The sequence below is a fragment of the Pinus tabuliformis genome, chromosome 8, assembly GCF_031772625.1.
Source record: "Pinus tabuliformis cultivar Carrire ecotype Pingquan chromosome 8, CPIR1, whole genome shotgun sequence".
In the NCBI taxonomy this organism is placed as follows: Eukaryota; Viridiplantae; Streptophyta; class Pinopsida; order Pinales; family Pinaceae; genus Pinus; species Pinus tabuliformis.
In genome coordinates, this window is record NC_142294.1 from 1,815,057,279 (window position 1) to 1,815,082,710 (window position 25,432).

Here is a 25,432-nt window from a genome sequence, read left to right on the forward strand (position 1 = left end):
TGTTTTTTGATTTGATGCAATGATAATCATGATCTCTTGTTTGCATTGATAAACTTTGTGTCAATTTCTATGCCATTTTCATTCATGTTCATGTTTTCAAAGTCATTCACATTAACGCCACTATGTTGTTTAATGGACTCTTCTGTACATTGTGTTGAGAAATCTAGGGCATTCAAAGTTAACAATTTATCTGCTTGATAATTTCTTGTGATTTTCTTCTACTTCTTAGCTTATGATATTTTCTTTGTTAGCTTATTAGTTTGTTCTCTTCATCAATACAATTACCAAAATAAATAAAGACAAGTGACACAGTATGTAGGCTTCTTCAGCTAGGGCCAAAACTTCTCACCTCATAAGAGGAAAACCCGATCAAAATTCTTCTTCTACATCTTCAATTGATAAGTACCAAGACCTTGAAATAGACCCTTGACTCTAGTGTCCTCTCAAGAACCTTGTCTCCAACCTTAATGCTCGACCTCTTCCTTCCTTCACCTTTCTTCTTGATCTAGAACTGCTCCTTCAAGGCTTCCTCTAGAGAAAATCGGTCTCTATCTCTTTCACTGCTTCTTCACAACTTCCCTAGAGAATCTCGGTCTCTTGGTCTTATCTATAGAATCTCAGTCTCTACTTCAATTACCCATAAGAGTCTTTTCTTTGTTGCCCCAAAAGATTCCTTCCTTAGTTGTCCTAGAAGAAACCCTACTTGTAGATAGAAGAACTCTAATTTGCATGCCTAGAAGAATACCTTTCGTATGCCTAGAAGAAAACTTCTCTTTATACGCCCTTTACTTCTACCTCTTCTTCACACTTATTTCTAGCCCTCTCTTCGTACCTTTCTTTTTCCTTCTCTTCGTACTTTTCTAGCCAAAATCAGGTCGAATTGCTTGTCCAAATTGTGTGTCTCTAAATGAGGCTAAGTTCCTCTATATATACACCTCTTCACTTAGTCTTTAGGCCAACTTGATAGCTGGAGTAAGGCCAACTTGATCTAGTAGCTTCTTCACCGTTTGTAGGCTGACTTGAAGAGGTTTTGTGACAAGTTCTTGGAGGATACTTTTACATAGACAGGATGACCTTTTACAAAGTGTAACATGACTTCTTTACATGACAATGACTCTTACATTTTATGACTAGATGACAAATAAATCCTAAATAATCTCAATGGGAGCCTTGACTCAAAAACAAAATCCTTTCTCATGAAACTCATGAAGCAAGTTAATAAAATAATTTCATTTTTCTTATTTACATCTCATTACATAAAATCATATTTACATGTCATTATGAAGGTCGAACCTAGTTACACTTTTCAACACTCCCTCTTAACTAGGGAGGTATTCATAATGGTACTTGGAGTTTCTCCCTCTAAATAATCTCTCATAAGAAGAATTCAGATTTGTAACTCATTTGTATAGTATCATACCAACCAACATTGTTATATAGCAAGGCCTTGACTAACAACTCTATCTCTCAACAAGATCATAGCACAACGCTGGTGAGACCAATGATTTATTGACAAACTCATCATTGTCTCTTTAGGAACATACTCCACCTGGGTTCACTCAGGATATGCTCCATAAGGAATATTCTTTTCTTAGACTCCTGAGTCCGACAAAGAATATCCGTCCTCCACAACTAATCTTTCATGGGATGCCCTATCTCATACCCTAAGAGCATCAGATGCCAAATTATTACACAATCCTCCATTTTGTCTTCCTAGATGAAGAACATAACAACATGTCTATCTTTCCTTTTCAAACTATGAGGTTTTATTCCATTAAAGGAATGTACTCATTCCTATTACAAAGGAATGTATATAAGCTTCCTGCTTAGGAATTTCCCAAGTTTGTTCCAGGTAAGAAACTTCTTCTCTGGCTCCCTCTTAATCAGGGACATATTGCAGCTCTTTATGTGGAGATCCTGAAACAACTAGTTGCTTGAATAGCTCCTTCCTTCAATGTCATGAATTTCTTATTTGTTAAGGAGTCTTCATCCTTTGGGAATTTCTATATATAAGGCACAAATAATTCATCACTTTTTATCCATGAGTCAGTCATGTCCTCAACTCATCAGAGGGTGATCCATCATATTCTCCATCTAGATTTGCTTCATGTCATTCTTCTTTCATGCCATATTTAGGAAGGACATTACATCCTTCTATATGATCCGCTTGGAAGTCATTTACAGATCTTCTCTTCAACATTCCTACATAAGCCCAACCAGATGTTAGTTCAAAAATAATTAATGAACACTTAAACTCAAAATTACCTTTGTGATGATCTTTCACCATGACATCTTCTTGTAAGTATCATCATCTTGCATGTAGATTGACACATCTCCCACAGATAACCATTATTAAGGGTCTCTATGTTTTTCCGACTTCCATAAGAGTCTTCACATCATTCTAGGAGATATTCTAGCCAAATATTCTTGGACTTTGGATGTTGAATGCCTTCTTCCTTCGTTGCATATTATTACAATCTCTTCCTTTCTTTTGTCACACATTTTATTCCTAGGAGTTTCCAATTATAGTTCATTTATTGTTGTCAACTTCCTCGTGATTGATATGAGAATATATATTATGTTGATTTCATCTAGTGCAACTTGTGCTTTTGTTGCAATCTTTTGGAGGAGGAGATCGTTTCTTTTATTGATCATATTTCCCACGATGGAAATAGTGATCCATATTATCTGCAACCATATGACATGAATTTCATAATAATCTATGCAAGCATACATACCTCATCTTTATTTCAGTCATTCAAACTTCTTGTAGTAGCTTCATTCGAAATGATTTTATCCTTCAGACCTGCTTTCTTGTTATGTCATCATACCATCATTTTGTGAATCCCAAGAGTTAAAATTCCTGAGGAAAACCTTTTCTTCCTTTCTACATTGGTGAATCCTTTGATGATAATTCTTTCAGAGAAACTCGAGGATGTTCCATATGCTCATCCTGCATGTGCTTTCTTCTATGATGGTCCCAGTAGATGATGACCTCTATTTTTATAACTATTAATGAGGTTTCCTTAAGAGCTTCCTATTATTTGTAATTTATACCAGACATACTTTCTACTTTCCATGTCATGAGCTCTTCTAATGCTTCTATCACGATGCTTCTTTCTAACCTGATGCATCTTATCCTATTTACATTGTTTCCTATATATAACTTTATAAGTGAAAAGAACCTTCTAATGAAGAATATCAACCCAGTCATCTTCTCGCTTCTTCCTTCTTATGCTTCTTTGTATTTGGTTCTTTCACTTCATTAATAGAATAGTCTTCTTCCCTATCCATATTGCGATTAGGACAGTCTTTTCAGTAGTGCCCAAAATTATTACAACCATAGCATCTTTCTTTAGCCATGTTCTTCTTTTTCTTCTTTGGATTACTAAACTTTCCAAATTTTTCCTTTCGTCTTGACACTATTTGTTCCCTTCCATCTGATCTTTCATCACTTTCATTCTTCATCCTGTCTTCCTCTACTTTGCAGAGAGACCATAACCTGATGAATGGGATAGCTTTCTCTTCCCTAGTGGAAATGAGGTTACCTTGTTCATCAATTAATGCATTTAGAATAACAGAGATTATTTCGTTATCAGATATTATCTCTCCTAGGTACTTCAATTGACCTTTTATTTGAGACGCCTTAGAGAGACATGATGATGTCCCTTCATCCTTTGACACCTTCAATTTATAAAGATCATATCTAAGTGATAAGATCTTTTCTATTGTGCTTCTAGAGAAAATTTCTCCCAGCTTATCATATATTTCTTTAGATGTCTCCAACTTGGCTACATAGGAAATGAGTGAATCTTTGATGGACTCCTTGAGAATCTTTTGAGCCTTGAGATCCCTTTCCATGTATTCAGACAATGCTTGTTCTTCGAATGGCTTGGAGACCTTCCCATGGACATGATCAATGAATTCATTTACTTCGAGGACAATGTCTATCCTTCTTTTCCAAACAAGGAAGTTTGATATCCCAACCATTTTTTGGTCTTCCTTAAAACATGAAGTCATTTTTACTAGATTGTATTATAATAAGAGGTACTTACTTGAGAAGATCAAATCTTCAACTTGATCATGAACTTGTTGCTTCTTACTTCAAATCTTTTGGTGAGGGAGTACTACCTTCTATGATATATTTTATTCAATAGAGAGAGGATTGACTTTTAATTCAATATTTCTTTAGATTTGAAGAGCTTCCACTTTCTTTGAAGTGATTCTAGGGTTTAGGTCTTTCTTCCTGCTTCCTTCTTCGATCTAGGGTTTCTTTGATGTATATCTTATTATTGTTGATAACATTCGACTTGATTTGATGCCTTCTATTAAGATCGATTCTTGTGTGTCATCTTGCTTTGACTGCCCCTTCTTGTCTTTAGCACCTAAGCTCTAATTCCATGTTGAGAAATCTAGGTCATTCTAAATTAACAATTTCTTTGATTGATAATTTCTTGTAATATGCTTCTACTTATTAGCTTATGATATTTTCTTTATTAGCTTATTAATGTGTTCTCTTCATCAAGACAGTTACCAAAATAAATAAAGACAAGTGACACAGTATGTAGGTTTCTTCAGCCAGTGCCAAAACCTCTACCTCTTGAGAGGAAAACCCGATCAAAATTCTTCTTCTAGATCTTCAATTGATAAGTACCAAGACGTTGACATAGACCCTTCACTCTAGTATCCTCTCAAGAACCTTGTCTCCAAACTTAATTCTTTGTGTCTTCCTTCCTTTACCTTTCTTCTTGATCTTGTAGAAATTTTGAATAATATGACACTTATTCACAGAGATTATCCTAATTATACACTATTTGCAGAATGCATGCATAATACATAACCTCCTCTACTATTGATCATCAATTTGCAGTATTCAGAAACAATCACATGCGCACATTGAAGCATCTATCACACATATCAACACAGTATATCACGGGGAAAGCATATAGCTGAAAACCCCCAACTATCTGTATATTATATTGATTGAGAACATGTAACAATACATAGTACAATACTCCTCACAAGTACTCAGTACTATCTCCACCTGCTACACACAAACTAGCTCAGATCTGAATCAATCATAGGTTCAAATATCCTTCGCTACTTGCCTGCCTCCACTGCACAATCCTGCATGAGAATGGATGAGAATGGCTGATCCAAACTCGTATTTCCCTTGGCTGAACCACTCAATCCTCATTGGCAATACTCAATCCATTGATTGTGCAAATCTCATGCACAACTATAGTCACAACTGACAGTTGTCTTGCCCTTTCACTCACCTCTAACACTTGTCTCCACTGAACTGTCCATGCACTGAGTTAACTGATGTATTCTTTAGTTGCTTTATGAGTTAATAATTAGTGAATTAATTCACATCACTCATCACTAGTGTATTCTGCAGTTAGACTAAATACAACTAGTTCAACTAAGTCAAACTAAACACAACTCCATCAACTCCTCAATCAACTCCACCAAACTCAACCACATGAGTTCTCACTGAAGTCCATCGTGCAATAGCTCAACTGAACCATAAGAAAAGCGTATTTCCTTCTGACAACTGCATGTGCCACATCCATAGCTCGAACTGAAGTGCTCCAAGAGGATAAGATAATGTTTATAGTCCAAATATTATTAAGAGCTAATAATATTCGACTGTTCTATTTTTAGCCTGATAGTCTAAAAATAGACTCCGCCCATATGTCTAAAAATAGAAGTCCATCTATTTTTACCAACTTGACCAATCATCCACAAATAGCATCCTGCAACTCATAGACCATGATCCATATGTCTAAAAATAGACATAGTCTAAAAATAGACTTTGCGCCAAAAATAGCCTGCGGGCCCACTTAGTGAAGGCGACTCCTTTCCACTAAGCTCCATCATCTTGTTGCATTTTCAACACTTCCTCTCAACAAGATATGGATTATCAGCAAACCCTATCCTGCAACTCTGGAATGTTCTGCATGCAATACATTTGCCCGGTCCACTTGCTCCAACAACACTTGGAACAAAAACACTCCAAACTGACCACTCTGTTGGGCTAGGAACATACTTTGATGCTGAAGCTCTACCTGCTGCTGACAAGTGCTCCCTCTCTGACATCTACGCTACTGCAACATCTCCATGCATCTCGCACCATTGCACACTTCTCTGTGCCACCTAGCACTGCGCAAAACACTTGTGCCTCTCGCATTGCTGCAACCTGCTAGCTATGTGCTATCCTAGGATTCCCTACACTGTCACTCACTCTGCCGCTCCATCCGCATCTGTCTCTACCCAATCAGTCAGTTCCTGCTACTCCACATTGGGGCTCTCATAGCAAGGTCTCATCCAAGAGGTTGGGTACCTCAAGGATCCTGCCCCTCCTCCTTGGGACGATCACTCTATATCGCCCCACCTCCTACCTGGAGGTATGGTTGCATGTGATCCCTCAGCCCACCTGGCTCGAAGTTTCCCCCTACTAGAGGTCTCTGCATGAGTAGATGTCTCTACTCGATCTCCTCTCAGCTTCCCTTGTTGTGGCTGCTCCACAACCTCCTGAAGCTGCTGCACCAATCGTGGCTCCTCCACAATCGTTTGAGACTTCTTCTGGCTCTGCATGTTGAGAGGTAATATACGCTCCCTCTCAACCACCAAGTCTCCATCAGTTGCCTCGCTGCTCAAGGCTTTGCATGCATCTTGAACCTCAAGAGCATACAGGTTCTTGACCCGTGAACCAATCTGCTTCACCTATCTAGTGATGATGTGTCTAAGGAAAACCTTTCCCTTACTGAAGACTACATCATAGCCTCTGTCTTCCAGCATCGCGATCGACACCAAGTTTCTCTTCAGTCCTGGTACATACTTGACATCGGTCAAGGTAAGGCAAGCTCCATGGTCCCTCTGAAAAATAATCGTGCCTACACCTGAGACACTATACTTCTCATCATTACCCATCGCTATGAGTATCTGGAGATCTTTCTCCTCCAAAGTACTGAACAAACTCTTGTCACCGGTCATGTGGAAAGAAGCTCCACAGTCAAGAAACCAACCACTTCCTACCATGGATGAAACCATGCATGCAAAGAGTGAAAAATCCAGCTCAAACTATGAAGCAAGTGCCTCACCTTCAGATCCTTCCCCGAATCCCTTCTTGGATTTCCTCCATGGACAATTTGCAGCATAATGGCCCACCTCATGACAACGAAAGCATCGCACTTTCGATTTGTCAACCTTCTTCCCATCATTGGAAGAACTGGATTTGGAAAGAGAACCCTTCTCCTTCCCCTTATTTGCTTTGGTAGCCAAAGCGCAATTTTCTTCATTAGATGCCTTTGATGAAGATCCATCCCTGGTATTCCGCCTGATCTCCTCTTGCACAAGATCCGACCAAAGTCTCTCCCATCCTGGCAATTTCTCCCGACCATTGACAGAGTCCTGATAGGAATGCCAACTCTTCAGAAGACCAAGGAGAGCCAAGCTCACCAAGTCCTCATCATCGACAGTCACCCCCACACTTCCCAGCTCATCCCGGCATTGGGTGAACTTCGTGAGATACCTAGGCATACTGTCTCCATTCTCACACTTAATGTTTCTGAGTTTATCCTTGAGTGCCAACTTCCTCTGGTCGCTCTTGCTTTGGAATAAATCTGTCAACGCTTTCCACATCAAGTATGGAGAAGCCTTTCCATGCAGGCTGGATACAATGTGATCCTTCACGCCCTCCAACAGAATCCTTCGACACGTTGTTGTCTTCTTTTGCCAAACCTCAACGTGAGCAGCTTCAGTAGGCTTTGGGACCTCAGCCTTTATGAACTCCTTCAGCCCATTTTCATCTAACACCGCCTCCATCCTATCCTTCCATGCAATATAATTTGAGCTGCCCTCAAGAGCATACTCCAATCGCAATCTGTTGAAAGACATTTCACCTTTGACACCAAGAAAACACTGCTGCAAATTCGAATTCCACTAGCTCAAAACTCAACCGCTTTTGATCTAAAATTCGTGAGAACAAAGTATTTCTCATACAGAGATTGACTGTATGGGCTTTTACCGGATATCTCACCTTCCAAAAGAAGGATGAATCCAGAGGCTACCTGGCCCGATTACAGACTCTGGCTGAAGAAATAAAATGTAATCACTTTCTGAATAATAGATCTGATGATCAACTTCGCTCTAATACCATGTAGAAATTTTGAATAATATGACACTTATTCACAGAGATTATCCTGATTATACACTATTTGCGGAATGCATGCATAATACATAACCTCCTCTACTATTGATCATCAATTTGCAGTATTCAGAAACAATCGCATGCGCACATTGAAGCATCTATCACACATATCAACACAGTATATCACGGGGAAAGCATACAGCTGAAAACCCCCAACTATTTGTATATTATATTGATTGAGAACATGTAACAATACATAGTACAATACTCCTCACAAGTACTCACTACTATCTCCACCTGCTACACACAAACTAGCTCAGATCTGAATCAATCATAGGTTCAAATCTCCTTCGCTGCTTGCCTGCCTCCACTGCACAATCCTGCATGAGAATGGATGAGAATGGATGATCCAAACTCGTATTTCCCTTGGCTGAACCACGCAATCCTCATTGGCAATACTCAATCCATTAATTGTGCAAATCTCATGCACAACTATAGTCACAACTGACAGCTGTCTTGCCCTTTCACTCACCTCTAACACTTGTCTCCACTGAACTGTCCATGCACTGAGTTAACTGATGTATTCTTTAGTTGCTTTATGAGTTAATAATTAGTGAATTAATTCACATCACTCATCACTAGTGTATTCTGCAGTTAGACTAAATACAACTAGTTCAACTAAGTCAAACTAAACACAACTCCATCAACTCCACCAAACTCAACCACATGAGTTCTCACTGAAGTCCATCGTGCAATAGCTCAACTGAACCATAAGAAAAGCGTATTTCCTTCTAACAGCTGCATGTGCCACATCCGTAGCTCGAACTGAAGTGCTCCAAGAGGATAAGATAATGTTTATAGTCCAAATATTATTAAGAGCTAATAATATTCGACTGTTCTATTTTTAGCCTGGCAGTCTAAAAATAGATTCTGCCCATATGTCTAAAAATAGAAGTCCATCTATTTTTACCAACATGACCAATCATCCACAAATAGCATCCTGCAACTCATAGACCATGATCCATATGTCTAAAAATAGACATAGTCTAAAAATAGACTTTGCGCCAAAAATAGCCTGTGGGCCCACTTAGTGAAGGTGACTCCTTTCCACTAAGCTCCATCATCTTGTTGCATTTTCAACAGATCTAGAACTACTCCTTCTCAACTTCTTCTAAATAAACTTCGTCTTTATCTATTTCACTGCTTCATCACAACTTCCCTAGAGAATCTTGGTCTCTAGGTCTTATCTAGAGAATCTCGGTCTCTACTCCAATTGTTGCCCCTGAAGATTCCTTCCTTGGTTTTCCTAGAAGAAACCCTACTTCATAGATAGAAGAATTATATTTCACATGCCTAGAAGAATCCCTTTCGTATGCCCATAAGAAAACTTCTCTTTCGTCACCCTTTACTTCTGCCTCTTCTTTGCACTTCTTTCTAACCCTCCCTTTGTACCTTTCTTCTACCTTCTCTTCATACATTTCTAGTTGAAATCATATCGAATTTCTTGTCCAAATTGTGTGTCTCTAAATGAGGTCGAGGTCCTCTATATACACCTCTTCACTGGGTCTTTAGGCTGACTTGACAGCTGGAGTTAGGCCGACTTGATCTAGCAGCTTCTTCATCGTTTGTAGGTCGACTTGAAGAGGTTTGGCGACAAATTCTTGGAGGATACTTGAACATAGACAAGATGACCTTTTATAAAGTGTAACATGAATTCATTACATGACAATGACTCTTAAATTTTATGGCTAGATGACAAATAAATCCTAAAGACTCTCAATGGGAGTCTTGACTCAAAAAAAAAATCCTTGCTCATGAAACCCATGAAGAAAGTAAATAAAATAATTTCATTTTTCTTATTTACATCTAATTACATAAAATCATATTTACATGTCATTATGAAGGCCAAACATAGTTACACTTTTCAACACGTTGCTCTTCGTTAACTTCTTCAATAGGGCCTGGAATGTTTTTTCTTGTATTGTCTCTTTCATAGGTTCATAATGCAAATGACCTATGCTTGTTCCAAACTGAATAACATGAAATATCATTGCATCTTTCTCGAACCCACGAAATTCAGATACAACAACTAGAGTCTCATAAACCATATGAATACAGTTATATTCAAGATATATCGTATCCAATCATAAACGAAAAGGCCACCATCTATCTTCTCTTTTTCATATGGAATTGTTAATTATAGAATGCATCCCTTCCAATCTACTATTCTATGAAATGTACATAATTGCATGTTCGTTCATGTAATTTTCTATGCAGTTTAATGCAAACGGATAATTTTGCATAATTTCATTGCAAAAAGTTTGTGCAATTATGCATCATAAACAAGGAACATCATATTCATTCTCCATCATTTGGCATATAGTTTTGAAACAAATTTCACAGTAAATACTCTTGAACTTGAAAAATATCTTAAACATATGTCTACCCATGTTTTTTTCTATCTGCATCCATCTATGTTCTATTTGTTTGTACGTTCTTATATTTGGTATATGTTCATGATCAGTTCCCATTGGACATTTTTTCTTGCACATAAGTGGTTCCAAATGTTTGTCAATTGAATTTTTGTCATGGAACAATATTTCATAACTTTTTTTGCACAAATTTGAATTAAAATGTAAATAGATTTTCGTTGTTGTCTTTGACTAAAGTATTATGCGAATTTTTAGCCGGTTTGATAACCAATGTATATAAAATATGCCCCCCCAAAGTCCTTGTTCTTCTCCAATAAAAAAATTTGAAGTTGATTTAGTCATCCTTTCCAAGTAAACATCCAGGCTATTTATACCATGCATTTGTATTAATGCAACTATATTCAATTCATGTTGATAAGTTAATATGGGTGCGATGTTCCCTTCATGTAAACAATACCTAAAATGTTGTATTGTTCATTCGCACAACTCTATTGATGTGTATCTAAAATGCAATAGAGTTTGCATAATATTAATAGTAGAAGTGTCCTCACACACACAAATTTATTAATAAGGAAAATAAAATTACATAATATCTGCAAGAGTTTACACACAACCACTCAACACTCTTGCAAGAGGAGAAACAATCTTTAAATAAGCTAATGTCCTAACCTAATTTTGTTATGGATCACTTATTTCATTTACAAGTGTCCATTTACATTTAATTCTCTCATAACAACACTCTTAAATATTTTCCTATATTGGTTCCTAAAAAACGACACCTTTCTAGATGTCATATCTTTTACAACAATTAGCTATTCTAAAATGTCTCCAATATCTAATTAAATATTCTAGAAAATTGAATATGATATTCTAAATAATTAAACTAAATTTTATGTATTTTTGGATCATCTAACATTCCCCCCTTTGTTAGGATATTCCGACAAATAGGAAATAGTTAAGTATAACTTGGTCTAGTGTAGAGTTAGGTAAAGTATGCTTCTTTACTATGTACATTTGTAACTTACAATCCAACTGTCACGATATGTTCTAGACATGAAGTGGTCCGACGGTTCACTCTCTCCTCGGTATTACCGACACTTGATCTGTGGCTTAACACCCGATTGGTCCATGATCTCTATTTAAAGAGAATGGAGGGTCATTTGTAGGGTAACCATTCATGAGATAAGTGTATGTAAATTTTCATTCTTTTATTACTAAATTGCCTGAAGTGGTTGCATTGGCTTAGGCCGTGGATTGTTTCCCTCTTTGAGGATTTTAACCACGTCAAGAATATTGGTGTATTGCTTTGTGATCTGTTTGTGATCGGTTTCTTTTGGTGTTCTGTTTGAGGAACTTACCCTGTAAATTCCTACATGGTATCAGAGCTATTTGAGGGCCGCATCCATTGGTGATCTAAATCTGAAGCCGATACCACTGCATCCTATTGTCGTTTCGTAGATCTATTGTTTCTGATTGCTTTCGGGCCGAGAGGACTTCTCTATTGTGTTAGGAGCATCTGTTCCAGTGAGAAAACCCTTTCGTTTCACGTGAAAAGGTTTTCGGTAGCCCTAGCTATGTCATTTTTAATATCTGGAGGTATATAATTTTTATTTGCAATTCTAGCTATTCATCTCTCTGTTTATTTCGATTTATTTAGCTCTCTGTTTTTTTGTTACTAGATCTATACCTTTCATTTTTGTGTATGCTCTTTGCCTTGCAACTCTGTGTGATCTGGGCAAATCAAAAACATAAATGAAGGATTTTTCCCATGTGTGTGCTCTTTTCCGCCGCGCCTTAGTGTGATCTCGGAAAATTAGAAACATTGAGGAAAATATTTAGTTTCCGGTTAAAGGTAACTTGAAGCTGTAAGGTTTTTTTTTTTTGTATGTCCGTGTTGGGTTTTGTGGTTTTTGTCTTGTAGGCAAAAAAGAGTTTTTCAAGTAAGCACGCACCCCAAAGCTTCAGTGACTAAAAAATAAATAAAAATCCTTCCTCTTTTCCCAAAATTACTAACTTTTTAAACTAGTTCACTTCGTCCAAAGTTATTTTATGAGAATAGAGGTCTTGAGTTCAAGCCTTTTTTTTTGTTGAGTTACTTTTTTAAATAACACATGTAACTTATGTTTTAAAGTTAATTTATGTAAAATTGTTCTCTCCCATTATAAAAAGTGAGTCACTTATAATTCTAAAGTCTCTTTATCTTTTATTTAAGTTACAATTTAGTGGGTAGCTCATAAAGTACCATTGTAAAAGTGACTTTCACTTATTTATAAAAGTGAGTCACATAATTTTTTTTTAAAGTGAGCTAATTAGATTAAGTTTGGAAAGGGGGCAGATTTTTTTTTAAATATAACATTATCATTCATTTCCGCACATTCACGCACTTCATCGACATCTTCAACAACTTTTCTTCAAAAAGCCATAACTTATTCATCCAGAAGCCTTTTCAGAGCCCGTTTTTTTTAATCAGCCTAATTTTTCGAGATCTTTCCATTGGAACACTTAGTTTTAGCATCTACAGCTTCAGTTTCTGTTAAAATGGAAATTCCATGCCAAATTATTCTTGACGGCACCAACTACTTCCAATGGTGGTCCTACATTGTGGATTTACTTAGAAGTAAAGGTCTTTACAAAATAGTCTCAGGCCATGAAACCAAACCTCTAGATGAAGATAAGGTAGCCAAATGGGAAAATAGGCAAAATCAAACACGTGGGTTGATAGGGATGTCTATTTCTCCAGACCTTAGATTCCATATCGCAAAACTTGATACTCCTAATGAAGCAATGAAATAGCTCACTAAAGTTTTTGGAATTAAAAATGAAATTAGAAACCATCAACTCGAAAATGAGTTGCTTACATTGGACCCCAATAATTTTTCTTCCACTGAAGATTTTATGTCCAAGTTCAAAACCCTTAGACTTCTCTTGGAAGGTGTTAAGGTTAAGAAAGAAGATGGTAGTCTTATCTATTCCATTCTTACTAAGTTGGGGCCAACCTACTCTGTGTTTGTTTCCACCTTCCATTCTACTAGAGAAGCCTTTAGTTCTCAAGGACAAGACTACAAGTCCCCCTCTTTTGATGCTTTTTGTGATTCTTTAATAAGAGAACAAGAAAAGCTCTTATATCTTGGTCTTCTTAATCTTAGAAACTCTTCTAAGAAAGCCTTAGCCGCCCAACAGCAACCAAATTCAAAGAATCCTAAGAAGCAGTATCCTAAAAAGAATGGTCCTAAACCAAACAAGGGTCCTAAGCAATTTCAGTCTCAAAATGAAAAATTATTTCAACAAAATGATAAGGCAAATAAAACAAAGGGAAGAATACTGATAGACATTGCCACTTTTGTAATCGAGATGGCCACTTAGAATCCAAATGCTTTAAGAAGATGGAAGCCTTGGAAGCAGCAATGAAGAAACATAACATCCATTTGGAGCACTCTTCAACTTCAACTTCATCTTCAGGAATAGCACTTTCTGCATGTGGTTGTCAAGCATCTCGGTCTGGTTATGCACTAAATATATCTTCTTCCTCTCATTCTCATGAGTGGCTCATTGATTCTGGAGCTTCTTATCACATGGTAAAAAACAAAGCCATGTTTTCTTCTTTAAATGATTGTAACACCAAAAACATATATGTTGGTGATGATAGATCTCTTAGTGTTGTAGGGACTAGAACTGTTCATCTAGACAATGGTCAATTTAATGATGTATTATGTGTTCCAACCTTATCCTGCAACCTTTTATCTGTATATTAGATAACTCATTCAGGTGAAGGTAAAATCATTGAATTTTCACCTCACGATGTTGTAACTAAGGACCTAAGAGATCCTAAACAGATTTTAGCTACTGGCTTTGCTGATTATTCTACAAGGTTGTATAAGTTTAACAACTTTGGGTCATCAAATCTTCCCTCAGAATTTGTTGCTGATAATGATTAAGTGAGCAAACTTTGGCATGAGCGATTTGGTCACTTAAACTATCGCTCCCTTTAGAATCTATGTAAAGAAAATATGGTGACAGGTCTTCCAATGGTATCTTGCAAAGATGGTGTTTGTTCCGGATGTGTACTCAAAAAACATCATCGGGGTAGTTTTGAAAAACATGCCTCTTGGCACGCCTCAGCCCCTTTACAGCTTGTGCATAGTGATTTATGTGGTCCACTTCCAGTTGTTTCATTCTCTGGCTACAAATATTTCTTAACTTTCAATGATGATTTCTCCAGACACACTTGGGTATACTTCTTAAAACTCAAGAGTGAAGTATTTAACATGTTCTTAGCCTTTAAGGCCTTTGTTGAAAAACAATCTGGACATCAAATTCTTAAGCTAAGATCTGATAATGGCGGAGAATATGTTAACAAAAAATTCATCAACTTTTTCACTGAGAATGGAATTCAAATGCAACATATTGTTCCATATACTCCAAAACAAAATGGTGTAGCTGAAAGGAAGAATCACACCTTAAAGGAAATGGTTAATTGTATGATTCAATCTAAAGGACTTAGTCTTAATTTTTGGGCAGAATCAATTAACTGTGCAAATTACATAGTAAATCGCACTCCTACTAAGGTTTTAAAGAATATCACTCTAGAAGAAGCATGGAGCTCAATTAAACTAGATGTAAGTCACTTTCGTGTTTTTGGAAGTGAAGCATGGGCCCATATTCCAGATGAGAAACATAAAGCTTTAGAACCTAAGAGTGAAAAATGTATTTTTGTTGGATATTCTGAAGATGTCAAAGGATATAGACTTATTCCACTTAAGTCCAAAAATGTTATCATTAGAAGAGATGTAAAGTTTGCTAAAAATATATCGGCCTACGAGCCTAGTTCGGTGGATGTGCCACCTCTCTCTATCCCTTCTACTTCTGAAAATATTTCTTCTTCAAATGATGACAGTGAGGATGATAATCCTCCTTCAACTCCTCAGCTTCCAAAATGGGTCTGTGCTACTCGGGATGCAGCAGGTGCTCTTGCCGGTGATCCTACAGATCAGCGACGTACATGTTCTCAGTTCGATAGAGCCTCTTCTTTACTGGATCAAGCTTCAGCGAATTATGATCTTGATACCTTTGCAGAAGCTTCAGGCCATCCAGATTGGGACGCAGCTATGAATGAAGAATATCATTCATTATTGGCAAATGATACATGGGATCTTGTTCCTCTTCCAAAGGGATGAAAACTTGTTAGATGCAAATGGGTTTACAGAACCAAGTATGGACCAGATGGAAAAGTTGATAAACATAAAGCTCGTCTTGTTGCTAAGGGTTTTTCACAAGTTGAAGGCATTGACTATACTGAAACCTTCTCCCCTATTGCCAAAATGAACTCTATCCGCCTTGTTCTTTCCCTTGTTGCCTCTTTCAAATGGGAAGTCCATCAGATGGATGTTAAATCTGCCTTCTTGCATGGGGACTTGCATGAAGAAATCTATATGGAACAACCTACTGCCTTTATACAAACAAACTCCAGCCTTGTATGTTGGCTTAAGAAATCTGTTTATTGTCTCAAGCAAGCCCCTTGGTCTTGGTACGCCAAAATGGATAGCTTTCTTTTTAGAAACTGGCTTTTCTAGGTGTCATCCTAACAATACTGTCTACACCAAGAAAGTGGGAAATTCTCTTATCATTCTTGTTCTTTATGTTGATGATCTTATCCTTACTGGTAGTGATCCCAACCTTATAAACCATGTGAAGTCCAACCTTAAAAACAAGTTTAAAATGATAGAATTAGGACACTTGCATTATTTTCTTGGTCTTCAAGTCTTGCAATCCATGGAAGGTATTTCCCTTTCCTAGTCCAAGTATGCCTGTGATCTTCTACGCCATTTTCACATGGAAGACTGTAAGACAACCCCTTCTCCCTTTCAGTCTGGAGCCAAACTTTCAATCACTTGCAATTTCCCTGAAGTTGATGCTACCTTATACTGCCAACTTGTAGGAAAAATTTTGTATCTAACCCATACTTGTCCCAACCTTTCTTTTGTTGTTGGCCTTATTGCTCGGTTTATGCAAAAAGTCATTGGAAAGCAACTAAAAGAATATTTCATTATGTTCGAGGTACAGTTCAGTTTGGGATTCATTACAGTGCAGAAGCATCTCCTCTATTGGTTGGTTTCACTGATTCCGATTGGGCTGGTGACCCTGATGATCAGAAGTCTACTGCAGCTTATGTGTTCACTCTTGGTTCAGGACCTATTACATGGGCTTGCAGGAAACAAAGTGCCATTTCTCTTTCTTCAGCAGAAGCATAGTATCGTGCTGCGGTAGAAGCTAGTAACGAAGCCCTATGGCTTCGTCAGATCCTGTCAGAGTTTGGCTTTCAGGAGCAGCATCCGACTACACTTTGGTGTGATAATCAAAGTGCCATTAAACTATGCAAAGATCTAGTCCAACAACAGCACAATAAACACATTAAACTACACATTCACTTCATCAGAAAGCTCATTCATGACCATGTTCTTGAAGTGCAATATTGTTCAACAGATGATCAAGTTGCAGACACCTTTACAAAGGCTGTCACAGAGGCGAAGTTTACTAAACTTCGATTTATGGTTGGAGTTCAGGAAGTTGTTACTAAGGGGGGATAAGCTCTAATGCCTCCTTCCTTCTCCTATTGTTTCATATTTGTACATCCTTCAATCCTATCCCAAGTTGTTCTTAAGGGGGGATGTTAGGATATTCCGACACATAGGAAATAGTTAAGTATAACTTGGTCTAGTGTAGAGTTAGGTAAAGTGTGTTTCTTTACTATGTACATTTGTAACTTATAATCCGGTGGTCACGATATGTTCTAAACATGAATTGATCTGACGGTTCACTCTCTCCTCGGTATTACTAACACTTGATCCATGGCTTAACACCCGAATGGTCCATCATCTCTATATAAAGAGAACCGAGGGTCATTTGTAGGGTAACCGTTCATGAGAGAAGCTTATGTAAATTTTCATTCTTTTATTAATAAATTACTTGAAGTGGTCGTGTTGGCTTAGGCCGTGGACTGTTTCCATCTTGGATGGTTTTAACCACGTCAAGAATATTGGTGTACTGATCTGTGATCTATTTGTAAGCGGTGTACTTTAGTGTTCTATCTAAGGAACTTACCTTGTAAATTCCTACACCCTTTAATCCAAAGATACATTACAACAGATACCAAGTTCATCCATGAACTTAGTAAATTTGATCCTGCCAAGTGGTTTTGTGAAAATATTTGAGATCTGATATTCTGAAGGACAATATATCGGCTTGATGACATCCTTTGCAATGATTGTTCTGATGTAATGATACTTTGTGTCCATGTGCTTTATTTTGGAATGGAAAACTATATTTTTGGCAAGCTTTATGGCTGACTAGCTGTTGATGAATAAAGATGTAGCTTTTGCTTGAGGAATACCTAAATCCTACAAAATTTTGTGCGACCAAACAATTTCACATGTTGCTTCCCATGTTGATATATATTCTGCTTATGTTGAAAAAGTGGCCACTATAGCTTGCTTCTTGCAACTCCAAGAAAATGTTGTTGACCACATGTTCATCAAATAACTTGAGGTTGATGCCTGATCATCAATACTTCCAACAAAATCTACATCTGAATATCCACCAAGTACAAATTTCTTAGTCTTTTTGTAAAGAATACCAAAATCTTTCATCCCTTGGATATATCTAAGGACCCTTTTTGCTGCATTCCAGTGGCTATTCCTTGGTTCATGCATAAAGCGTGAAAGAATATTGTCTGCATAAGATAAATCTGGATGAGTTGTTGTCAGATAGATCAAGTTGCCAATCAGTTATCTATAAGGAGTATTATTCACCATTCTCCCCCTTCAACTTTTGAAAGTTTCAAGTTTTGTTCCATGGGGCTGAGAACAGGCTTGCAATCTTGCATTACAAATATTTGAAGAAGTTCATATTCATACTTGCTTTGAAAAATAAAAATATGGTTTGGATGTTGGAATACTTCAACTCCAAGATAGTAGTGAAGTAATCCCAAATCAGTGATCTTAAAACCAGTCTGCAACTCCTTCTTTACCTACAAAATATCATCATTATTGTTCCCAATAATGATCAACTCCTCCACATACATAATAAGAATCACCAGATTTTTACCTTGATGGCATTCATATAAATTATCATCAGATTCACTTCGCTTAAATCCAACTTTGCGAAGGTACTTGTCCATTTTTGCATACCAAGCTCGTGGAGCTTGTTTCAATCCAGATAAAGACTTGATTAGTTTGTAGACTTTGTGTTCCTTTCCTTCAATCTCAAAACTTGGAGGTTGTGTCATATAAACTTCTTCCTACAAGTCTCCATTGAGGATGTCACTTTTAACATCCATCTGATGAACTTCCCATCATTTTTGAGCTACTAATGCAAGTGTTAATCTGATGGTGTTCCATTTTGTTGTAAGTGAAATTTTTTCATTATAGCTGATGCCTTCCTACTATGCAAAACCCTTAGCAACAATTCTTGCTTTGTACTTGTCAATGTCTCCATCTAGCTTATACTTAATTCTATAAACCCATTTTCATCTGATGGGTTTTACATTTTGAGGACAATCAACAAGTTTCCAAGTGTTGCTTTCCATCACTGCCTTTTATTCTTCAACCAATTCCTTTTTCCATTCTATATGATTTACTGCCTCTTTGTATGTGGAGGGTTCAGTAAAATCATTTGTTATTAAGAAAAAAATTTCTTCATTTCTGTGTGAACTTCGTGTTCCTATTTTGTTTTGTACATCTGGCCTGACATCTTTCAAAAGTTGAATGGCCCATTTTGACAGTTGATGTTCACTTGTTTGTGGATCTAAATAATCACCATCATTGTAAAGTGGATTGATATAAACAGATGTTCTTCGATCAATTGAAGGTTCAAGGGGTGGAGAGTCATTGTCAAATGAACTATTGCTACTAGGAGATTCAGATGAACTGCCAGAAGATCCAGATGGTGTAAATGAAGTAGATGAGCTGAATGAACCATTTTCTGATGAAGGAAATTCAATTTCATACCATGTTGTGTACTTGGTTGATTTTGCATTTGGTTTCTCTTTTTATCTCCCTTAGTTTCCAATTTCTAAATAAGACTTTCTATTTGTGGAACTCTTTCTTTCTGTTTCATCAAATATCACATCCCTGCTGACAATAAACTTTCCATTGGATAGAAGACGATATCCCTTCTTTTCATTGGAATACCCAATCAATGTACACTTCAAACTTTGTGAATCAAGATTAGTTCATTTTTCTTTTGGAACTAAGGCATAACACACTGAACCAAAAAATCTAAGATGTTTGACTCAAGGTTTGAAACCAAACCATGCTTCATATGGTGTAATTCCATTCAAAGAAGCAGTAGGAGACATGTTCCTTAAGTAGACTGTTGTATGTATTTCTTCTGCCCAATATAAAGGACTTAAATTTTTGAAAGTTAGCATGGATCTTGCCATCCCTAACAAGGTGTGATTCATTCTCTCTGCTACTCCATTTTTCTGTGGAGTGTAAACATTTGTAAGTTGTCTTTTGATACCATTTTCCCTACAATAAGTTTGGAATTCATTGGAAGTGAATTCCCTTACATTGTCTATCCTGAGCGTGCCAATTTTGTCTTTAACTCCAATCTCAACAAGCTGGCAAAAGTTTTAAACTTTTCAAATGCTTCTGAATTTTGCTTCAAAAAATAAACCCAAGTCATTCTACTAAAATCATTGATGAAGAGTAAAAAGTATCTGCAACCTCCTAGGGAAGTTTGTAGACCACAAATGTCACTGTGAACCAATTGCAAACACCTATTTGCACGCCATGAACGTGTTGGAAAAGTCTCTCGACTTTGCTTCCCGTAAGTGCAAGCTTCACATTTTGCATTTTCTTTCTTAAAAGTTGGAAGTCCTTTAACCATTCCCTGCTTTTGAAGTTGAGAGGTATTTTCAAAGTTTAAATGTCCATATCTAACATGCCACAACCTTATTGGTGAAATATTTGTACTTGTTGCACCTGAAAAATCAGAATTTCATGGAATGATTGTTCCTTTGATCCTTAGAAATTTTCCATATTCATATCCTGTTGGGTGTGGAGCCTGATTATCTTCTATATTCAAAGGTATCGCCACATTCGACCCCAGTTCGAGATGGGGGCAGCAACACCGCCCGTAAAATATTCGCTGCAGGGGGGGTCCAGGGGGGCGGCTGCGACCTTTGGGAGCCCCCCCCTGGCGGGGGGTTTCGGGGGCAGCGCCCCCGAAGCTAAAAACAGCTGTAAAATTGCCTTGTAAAAGTATAGTAATTTCTAGTCAATCTGGGCCGTTCATTAGGCGGATGATCTGACGATAGAACTTATGTTTAGTTTAGGGTTTTTGCCCTAGAAGGCAACCCCTGTTTTTTTATGAGGGCATTGTATTTGAGGCTGTGTGATAGATGTGTATTCTGTGAGCGGGAAATAGAGTGATGAGACTATGAGAGAAAACAGAGGATATTACAGCGGATCTGTTGTAGGTTGTGTCTATTCATTTTGCTGGATAATAGAAAGGAAGGACTGGCTGTTCGGGGTGGACGTAGCCCAAACTGGGTGAACCCTGTATATCTGTGTCTCTCTTGTTTTATGCGCTTTCTATGTTTATATTTCTGCAATATTTTATGTGTTCCATTGCTCCATAATATATAATTTTCTAACAACTGGTATCAGAGCCGAAGGTCTATTTGGATGATAAACTCGCAGGAAAGAAGGGTTCCTGGTTCGAGTGGGAGCAATGGCGGAAGATGGTAAGTTTAGGGTCGAGAAATTTAATGGCCAAAACTTCTCGCTATGGAAGATGCAGATGGAAGATTATCTGTATCAGAAAGATCTATACCTACCATTGGGCGGAAAATCAAAGATGTCGACGGGTATGACAGACGAAGAATGGAACCTTCTCGATAGAAAGGCACTCGGAACAATACGGTTGTGCCTTGTTGCGTTAGTCGCCTTCAACATTTCGAAGGAAACCACGACAGAGGGTTTGATTTAGGCGTTGTCGAAACTATATGAAAAACCCTCGGCCTCAAACAAGGTATTTCTTATGAAATGGTTATTTAATATGAAGATGTCGGAAGGTGGATCTGTTGCAGACCATTTAAATGATTTTAATACAGTTACAAGTCAGTTAAGTTCTGTAGGGGTAAACTTTGATGATGAAGTTAGAGCTCTGTTATTCTTGTGCTCATTACCAGAAAGTTGGAATGGTTTGGTAATGGCCATTAGTAACTCCGTTTCTGGATCTAGTACTTTAAAGTTTGATGATGTTGTCGATGCTATCCTTAGTGAGGAAATGCGACGGAAAATCTCCGGTGAGACATCGGGAAATGCTTTGAGTGCAGAGTCTAGAGGAAGAAAAATGGAAAGAGGAAAGAGCTCAGGATATCGCAGTAAATCAAGGAAAGGCAGATCCAAGTCCAGATCGGGGATAGTGTGTCGGAAATGTGGAAAGAAAGGACACCTAAAGAAAGACTATAGATCTCGGAAGGGAAAAGAAGGAGATGCACAGCAAGAAAACAATCATGAAGCAAATGTGATAGGTGAGGTGTTACAAGATGCTTTGATTCTTTCTTTCGAAAATATTACTAATTCCTGGGTGGTAGATTCAGGGGCTTCATTCCATGCCACACCTGATAAGAAATACTTTCATGACTATGTTCAAGGAGATTTTGGACAAGTTCGTCTGGGTGATGATAAACCCTGTAAAATCGTTGGAATGGGTAAGGTTCTTGTAAAACAGCAGAATGGAAACCAATGGCTATTAAAGGAGGTAAGGCATGTTCCAGATCTAAAGAAAAATCTGATTTCAACAGGGCAGTTAGGCGGTGAAGGTTGTGTGACAACTTTCACAGATAAAGCTTGGAAGGTCACCAAAGGAGCCCTGGTAATAGCAAAAGGCGAAAAGGTTGGTACATTGTATTTATGCAATGGTATTTCTAACTCTGTTAATGCTTTAATTTCCAAAGGAGCAGATGCAGCATTATGGCATCATAGGCTCGGACACATGAGTGAAAAGGGGATGAAGATTCTTCACTCAAGGAATTTGTTGCCGGGTTTGAAGAATGTTGATTTGGACTTCTGTGAGAATTGCATTTATGGAAAACAGAAGAGAGTCAGATTTCTCAGAGTTGGGAAAGAAAAGAAGAATGAAAAATTAGAGCTTGTGCATACAGATGTATGGGGACCTGCTCAGGTATCATCTCTCAGTGGCTCTCGTTATTATGTTACTTTTATTGATAATGCAACTAGAAAAATTTGGATTTATTGTATTAAGAATAAATCTGATGTATTTGATACTTTCAAGAAATGGAAAGCTTTGGTTGAGATTGAGACAGGAAAGAAATTGAAGTGTCTTAGAACATACAATGGAGGTGAATATTGCAGCAAAGAGTTTGATAGGTACTGTTCAGAGCATGGAATTCGCAGAGAGAAGACAGTTCCAAGAACACCACAAGAAAATGGTGTGTCAGAAAGGATGAACAGAACAATCATGGAGCGTGCAAGGTGCATGAGATTGCATGCAGGATTGCCTTTACAGTTTTGGGCAGATGTTGTAGATACTGCTGTTTATCTAATAAACAGAGGGCCTTCAAGCTCCTTGGATGGTGGTGTTCCAGAGGAAGCATGGACAGGTAAAAAGGTAAACTACTATATTTTAAAGCCTTTTGGTTGTGAGGCCTTTGTCCATATTGATAAAGAAAATAGAACAAAGCTTGAGGCAAAGTCAAAGAAATGTACCTTTATTGGATATGGTGTTAATGATTTTGGTTATCGCTTATATGATTACGAAAATCACAAAATCATTAGGAGCAGAGATGTAATATTCAATGAAAAGGTCTTGTATAATAATCAGTTGTAGGAAAAGAAACAGGAAAAGGAAAACAAGGAATACGCAGTTCTTGATGAAATCACTGAAAAAGTAAAGGTGCCTGAAAATAATAATAATCAACAACCACAACAACAACAACCACCACAACAACAACAGGCACCCCAAACACCTGAAAGTGGTGTTAGAAGATCTACCAGGATAAGTAGACCCCCTGAACGATACTCTCCTTCATTATATTATTTATTGTTGACTGATTCCGGTGAACCCGAATGTTATGAAGAAGCAATGCAGGTTGAAAGCAGGAAGAAGTGGGAGGTAGCCATGGAAGAAGAGATGGACTCCTTAATGCATAACCAGACTTGGGATTTAGTCAGGTTTCCTGTAGGAAAAACTGCATTGAAGAATAAATGGGTTTACAGGCTGAAGGAAGAAGATGGAGGAAAACAGAGGTATAAAGCTAGACTTGTGGTGAAGGGGTTTGCACAGAAGAAAGGTATTGATTTTGATGAAATATTTTCTCCTGTTGTTAAAATGACTTCAATCAGAACTATTTTAAGTCTTGTAGCAGCTGAATATTTGCATCTTGAGCAGTTAGATGTAAAGACAACCTTTCTCCATGGGGATTTGGAGGAAGAGATATATATGCAGCAGCCATAAGGATATGAGGTGAAAGGGAAGGAGAAACTAGTGTGCAGGTTGAAGAAGAGCTTGTATGGCTTAAAACAGGCTCCAAGGCAATGGTATCTAAAATTTGACAAGTTTATGTCTGAACAAGGTTATACTAGATGTCACTTTGATCATTGTGTTTATTTGAAAAAGCAAAATGATGGCAGCTATATTATATTGTTATTGTATGTAGATGACATGCTTGTTGCAGGATCTAACATGCAGGAAATAAATGTGCTCAAAAGAAAATTGGCAAATTCATTTGCAATGAAGGATTTGGGAGCTGCAAAACAAATCCTTGGTATGAGAATAACTAGAGACAGGAAAAATCGTAAATTAACATTGTCTCAGAATGAGTACATACAAAAGGTGTTGAAAAGATTTAACATGCACAATGCAAAACCAGTTAGTACACCTTTTGCTAGCCATTTTAAACTTAGCAAGGAAATGTGCCCAAAGACCCAAGAAGACATGGTTTATATGTCTAAAGTTCCATATGCATCAGCAGTTGGAAGCTTAATGTATGCAATGGTCTGCACAAGGCCTGATATTGCACATGCAGTGGGAATTGTAAGCAGGTACATGAACAATCCAGGAAAGGAACATTGGATGGCAGTGAAATGGATTCTCAGATATTTGAAAGGTACCACAAATCAAGCATTATGCTTTGGTGGTTCAAGCATCTCCCTACAAGGATATGTTGATGCAGATATGGCAGGTGACAGAGATAACAGGAGGAGCACTACAGGGTATGTATTTACTGTTGGAGGAACAGTTGTCAGTTGGGTTTCAAAAATCCAAAGTGTTGTTGCACTTTCAACAATAGAAGCAGAGTATGTTGCTGCTACAGAGGCTAGTAAAAAAATGATTTGGTTACAAAGGTTTATGGGTGAATTGGGTAAGGATCATGATATGGGCATGTTATACAGTGATAGCCAAAGTGCCATTCATCTTGCAAAGAACTCAACATTTCATTCCAGGACTAAACACATACAGCTCAAGTACCATTTCATACGATCAGTGTTGGAAGATGGAGAGTTGAAGCTGGAAAAGATACACACTAGCCAGAATCCTGCAGATATGCTAACAAAAGTTGTAACCAGGGAGAAACTGAGAATATGCTCAGTTTCAATTGGTCTTCAAGGATGACAATGAAGATAAGAAATAGCCAGGTCCAAAGAGGAGTCATTGTCCAGCAAATGGAGCAGTGGTGGAGTTGCTACAATCAGTCTCCAAGTGGGAGATTGTTGGGTGTGGAGCCTGATTATCTTCTATATTCAAAGGTATCGCCACATTGGACCCCAGTTCGAGATACCGTAAAATATTCGCTGTAGGGGGGGTCCAAGGGGGGCAG